The following is a 6,469-nucleotide window of genomic DNA, read 5'->3' as shown; positions in this document are numbered from 1 at the left end:
CAAATCTTATGAAGTACTTTTATGTTGTCACAATAACACAAGAATGAGGTCAAGGTTAGTAGATTATGAAGATTACATTTTCCTGCTAGTAGATTTCTGAGCAGTTGCTGGAGGTGAACTCAAGTAGTGCTGGCTGGAATTAAATATAAGGCTGAAGGTTAGAAATTAGCTCCAGATCTCTTTTTGAATACTATAACTTTGCAAACCACGAGGCTGGGTGTGTTCTTTCCATGACAACAAAGAAAACTCAAGAGCACAAAATTCAACTACACAAACACATTTTAGACTCCTATTTGTCTTTAGACAACAATATTCTTTTAGCTATGACAGGTCATATGGTCAAGCCTAGAGTCTTTGAAGAGCAGGGGAGTCAACTTTACCTATCCATGAGGTCATGGCAGGATGACAGTACATAATAATTCTGTAGCATGGTGAAGGGTCGAGAGCATTTATTCATTTAGCCACAGCATACACAGTGCATCCCTGACTGGATTTTTTCTTTTTTCTTTCTTATTTTTTTATTGGATATTTTATGTATTTACATTTCTTTTTTTATATAATTTATTTTTTCTCAAATCGTAATTCATTTACACAGGGGTTATAAACACAGAAAGGCAGGATGTGGGGAAGGGAATGACAATGGAGTGTAGGTGTTCAGGGGGAATAAAAATATCTTCATAACCGGGTATCGGCTGGGTGAAGGTTCAGGGAACAAGTCACTATGACTCTGCCTATGACTCGCTTGTCCTTATCTAAGTTGGTATTGTTTGCCAAGGCTACCTATTTACAAGGTCTATGACTACTCAGGCTGGTAAATTTCCACAAAAGCTGCCTGTTTACATTAGCTTATTGCCATCTGTTTCAATGTTTTTCCACAGAGACCCAAGACTTGGTGTTAGTATACATGTATGACAGGCCTATTGCTAATTTTAGGCCTATGGCTGATTTTAGGCTTTCAGTGTGTAAGCAGGGCTGCCCCTGACATCTCCTCCCTTCTCTAAGTATAGAAGGGTTGTGGCAATTCTAAACTTGCGAAGGCGGGGATAGAGGCCTGACCTCCAGTATTTGAAGGGGACCTTGTAATGACTCCAGTCACCCTGTAGTTGTCCAGTGAGGCATGAGAGCCATACCCATCCCGATGTCTTTTTCCTGGAGAGGGGATACTTTTGACATCAACCCCTATGCAGTCAGGCTTGTCCCTCAGGATACCCAGATAGATATTTTTATCTTTTATTTATATTCACTTGCAGAGCTTAGCCTCACAGCCCACGCAAGAATTCAGATCGCCTGTCAGAGGGGGTTCTGGGTGGCCCCTCTCTGCTTGGTCTAGGGGCAGAAGTCCCCCCTTTTAGGTTGGGTGGAGATGGGTTTTGGAAACACCCTGTATAAACTAACAACCTCATCTTGAGTCTCGTGGTCCTCCATAGCTAACTTATGATAATGTGTCTGAGTAGGTTTTGCTACTGAATTATTTATCTGTTGTATCACAGAGTTAGTCCGCCTATTTGAGGGCCAGGGACCAGCAGAAAAAAGCAAAAAGAACCCAAATAATGGTCCCAAGATGGGAGGAAATAGGGTTGACAACCTTGGAGAGGCTGAAAACCAATTCTTGTACCAGCATTCATCTGTCTCTTTCTGTCTCTGATTTTTCTTAGGATCTTCACTGCCTATTTCATGCTCTCTTTAACCCTCCTTGTCTTGTCTATGTAAAGGCAACCTTCTTCTTTAAGGGCTGTACACAGTCAAGAGCTGTACACAGCCTTTTCTATTGTAATAGAGTAAATCAAGTCCAATAAGGATCTTTGCGATTTTAGGAGGTCTCTTCAGACAGTGAAACGAGGGATTTCTTCAGATTAGTGATGTCAATCTCTAGATGTTTGATCTTCTTATCAGTGGCCCTTCAAAGGTCTGAGTAGTATAAGTTTGGAGGCCAGCATCTGGATTAGAACTTCTAACAGCAGACATCATGAGTGATTCATTTTTACCTGGAAAGGAAAAAAGAAGGGAATTCTCAGGGATATTTCTCTTCCCTGGATGTAAATTGTTATTCATCGTATTTATGGTTGGGCCTGGCTTTGTGGGGGGTATCTATTTTTTTCCATTAATCTTTTTGGTAGCCAGTTAGCTGTGCCTTCTGTGGTATCAGACAGGCATATCAATCCTTTGCCCCATAAGGGAACTGGGTCTGGGCCATTCCCTTTAAGGGTAAGAGGGTCCTTCCCCATATCTGTGGCAGAGTTTTGTTGGTCTCAGTGGTGCCAGAGGCAGTCAGCAGCAGATTTGCCATGAGCTTTCAGCTTTAGAGAGATAAAAGTGAACACGGCATGATGGAGAGTATTTCAGGGGGACTCCTTCTGAGGGTGTACTGTTCCCCCTCTTTTCTTTTAAAGCCAATTTTTCAGAGTTCTTGTAAAATCAGGGCAGAAGTGCCAACAGTTGCTCCTTCCACACTCAGAGAGTCATGAAGACCCTAAAGGTATATTCTTTTGCTTTAGGGTTTAATGTTCTATAGATATCTGTTAAGTCCATTTGGTTAATAACTTCTGTTAGTTTCACTGTATCTCTATTTAGTTTCTGTTTCCATGATCTATCCATTGCTGAGAGTGGGGTGTTGAAGTCTCCCACTATTATTGTGTGAGGTGCAATGTGTGTTTTGAGCTTTAGTAAGGTTTCTTTTATGAAAGTCGATGCTCTTGTATTTGGCGCATAGATATTCAGAATTGAGAGTTCATGTTGGTTGACTTTTCCTTTGACAAGTATGAAATGCCCTTCCTTATCCTTTTTGATAGCTTTAAGTTGAAAGTCGATTTTATTCGATATTAGAATGGCTACTCCCGCTTGTTTCTTAGGGCCATTTGCTTGAAAATTTGTTTTCCAACCTTTTACTCTAAGGTAGTGTTTGTCTTTGTCGCTGAGGTGGGTTTCCTGTAAGGAGCAAAAAGTTGGGTCCTGTTTGCGTATCCAGTCCGTTAGCCTATGCCTTTTTATTTGAGAATTGAGTCCATTGATGTTAAGAGATATTAAGGAGAGGGTGTTGTTGCTTCCTGTCATTTTTGCTAATAGTGGAGACATCGTTTGTGTGGTTATCTTCTTTTGGGTTTGATGGAAAAGGATTATTTTCTTGCTCTTTCTAGGGTATGATTGCCCTCCTTGTATTGGAGCTTTCCTGCTATTATCCTTTGTAGTGCTGGATTTGTGGGAAGATACTGTGTAAATTCGGTTTTGTCATGGAATATCTTGGTTTCTCCGTCTATGGTAATTGAGAGTTTTGCTGGGTAAAGTAGCCTGGGCTGACAATTATGTTCTCTTAGGGTCTGTATAATATTTGTCCAGGATCTTCTGGCTTTTATAGTATCTGGTGAGAAGTCAGGTGTAATTCTGATAGGTTTGCCTTTATATGTTACTTGGCCTTTTTCCTTTACTGCTTTTAAAATTCTTTCTTTGTTTTGTGCATTTTGTGTCTTGATTATTATGTGATGGGAGGTATTTCTTTTTTGATCTAGTCTGTTTGGCATTCTGTAGGCTTCTTGTGTGATTATGGGCATCTCATTCCTTAGGTTAGGGAAGTTTTCCTCAATAATTTTGTTGAAGATATTTACTGGCCCTTTAATTTGGGAATCTTTACTCTCATCTATACCTATTATCCTTAGGTTTGGTCTTCTCATTGCATCCTGGATTTCTTGGATGTTTTGTGTTAAGAACTTTTTGCATTTTGTGTTTTCTTTGACAGTTGTGTCATTATTTTCTAAGGTATCTTCTGCACCTGAGATTCTTTCTTCTATCTCTTGTATTCTGTTGGTGATGCTTGTGTCTATGACTCCTGATTTCTTTCTTAGGTTTTCTATCTCCAGGGTATCCTCCCTTTGTGATTTCTTTATTGTTTCTACTTCCATTTTTATGTCCTGGATGGTTTTGTTCAATTCCTTCATCTGTTTGTCTGTGTTTTCTTGTAATTCTTTAAAGGATTTTTGTGTTTCTTTAAGGACTTCATCCTGTTTTCCTGTGTACTCCTCAAGGTTTTTGATAGTGTTATTTATTTCCTTCTTATAGTTCTCTATCATCATCATTAGAAGTGATTTTAGATCTGGTTCTTGCTTTCCTGGTGATATGGGGAGTTCAGGACTTTCTAATGTGGGAGAACTAGGTTCTGATGATGGCAAGTACCTTGGGTTGCTGGTGCTTGTGTTCTTGAGCTTTCATTTTGCCATCTGGATCACCTTTGTGCTATCTGTGCTGTCTCTGACTGGGGCCTGTCTTTCCTATTATCTAGGTTGTGTCAGAATTGTTTGGGATCGGTTTTGCTGCTGGGGTTAGAGCTGAGGCCCAAGATCTGCTCCGTGCTCAGGTGGAAACCAGAAGGGGCCCGGGCTCCAGGTCAGGAGTGGATTCCTGGGTCCCAGTGGTTGCCGGTTGCTCCCTGATTGGAGCAAGTATTGCCGCTTTCTAGCTTGTGTTAGAGCTTCTGGGAGCCCCACTTCCTCTGGGTTCTGAGAGATTGGGTGCAGATCTGATTCCTGGGATTTGCCGAGTGCTTGGGCTCAGGCCGGAAGGAACCCGTGCTCCGGGCCAGGAGTAAGTTCCTGGGTCCCAGTGGGCCCTGGTTGCTCCCTGTTTGGGTGCAAGTATTGCTGTCTCCTAGCCTAAGATACTACTTGGGTTAGAGCTCCTGAGAGGCCCACTTCCTCTGGGTTCTGAGAGATTGAGTGCAGAGCTGACTCCTGGGATCTGCTCAGGCCCAGAATGGAAGGAACCCGCGCCCCGGGCCAGGAGTGAATCCCTGGGTCCCAGTGGGTCCCAGTTGCTCCCTGTTTGGGGGCAAGTGCTGCTTTTTCCTTACCTGGGATGCTACCTGAGTTCAAGTTCCTGGGAGTCCCTCTTTCTCTCGGTTTTCTGGGGTTGGGTACAGAGCTGCACCCTGTGACCTGCTCTATGCTCGGCCCCAGACCAGAAGTCCCTGTATTTACATTTCAAATGTTATAGCCCCTTTCCTGGTTTTCCCTCTGGAATGCTCCTATCCCATTCCCTTCCCCCTGCTTTTGTGAGGATGGTCCCCACCCACCTCACTGTCTTGGCATTCCCATACACTGGGAAATCAAGCCTTCACAGGACCAAGGGCCTCTCCTCCCATTGATGTCCGACAAGGCCATCCTCTGCTACATATGTGGCTGGAGCCATGGGTTGCTCCATGTGTACTCTTTGGTTGGTGGTAGTCCCTGTGACCTCTGTGGGGGGGGTGTCTGGTTGGTTGATATTGTTGTTCTTCCTATGGGGTTGCAAACCCCTTCAGCTCCTTCAGTCCTTTCTCTAACTCCTCCATTGCATCCCTGACTGTTTATTGGCATTAGAAGACTTCTCTTTCCTGTGATGGTCCATGTAGCATGTGAAGACTAAACAGTGTTGCTGCATCCACACTGAAAGTAATTGTTCCTATAGTGTGATATCACCTGCTATGCTGCTGATATCTATTGATTCTTAGGTTTCTGGGCCACTGGACCTGATGCTGTTTGAGAGTTAGAGGTAATTATTCTTGCACTCTGTGGACACCTGAGCCATCTTGAAAGTATCCATAGGTTTCTAGTATGAATTCAGTGTAAGTATGAAGTAACTCTAGGTACAAGACTATTAAAATATTTTTTGTTTTCCTTACTTTTAACTTATTTGCCTAATCATAGGTATCATGCCTAGTGTGTTCCTTGCCTTTCTGCTGACCATAATTAATCAAATGAATAAGAAGGATCGAGTTAGATTGTGTACAAACTTAAGTAGTATACAATGACTTTACCAGGAAAACAGAATTATTAACAAACTCAGGGACACTGAAGATTCACTGAAGATGGCAATTGAAGAATTTATTATCCGAGAGATAACTGAGAGTATCTTGGGCAATTAAGATTGAGGAAAACCAGACCAGAAGAAAGCTAAGACTTGACCACAAGCATAAACGGCAAGATTTAACTACATCATTCACTCACCAATTCACTATTTGTTGAGTGCTGCCTTACTCCAGGCACAATATTCTGTATCTTGCATAAGAGCAATTAATAAAATGAACATATCACTAGTGATATGTACCTTGTTGATGGTGAAGGGCACAAACAGTAAACAAAGTAAGAAAAACTATGGTATGGTGAAAGACAAGATGGTAAGGAGAACATCAACAAAACAGAGATGTGCTAAAGGGCACAGGGTGCAGTTTCAGAAAAACGACCTAAGTAACATTTGAGTGAAGTTAAGAAGGGGGCAGCTGGGTAAGTGTTCTGCAGAGTGACACTAGCCAGTGTGAACGGACAGTGGTGAATGCTGTGATATAAGAGTTGAAAAATACTCAAGCCAGTGTGCGGGAGAGTAAGAGATGCTGGGGCTGGATGTGAAAAGAGAAGTTTGAACTTTTAAGTAACTGCAGTGTCTCAAGTGTTTTTCTGGAGACTGTTGTTCACACTGCAGTTTAGACATAGGAGAGACTGTTGTT

This window comes from Grammomys surdaster, unplaced genomic scaffold (assembly GCF_004785775.1).
Source record: "Grammomys surdaster isolate TR1022 unplaced genomic scaffold, NIH_TR_1.0 330, whole genome shotgun sequence".
Classification (NCBI taxonomy): Eukaryota; Metazoa; Chordata; class Mammalia; order Rodentia; family Muridae; genus Grammomys; species Grammomys surdaster.
The sequence above is the reverse complement of the archived record's forward strand: the minus strand, read 5'-3'. Positions refer to the sequence as shown.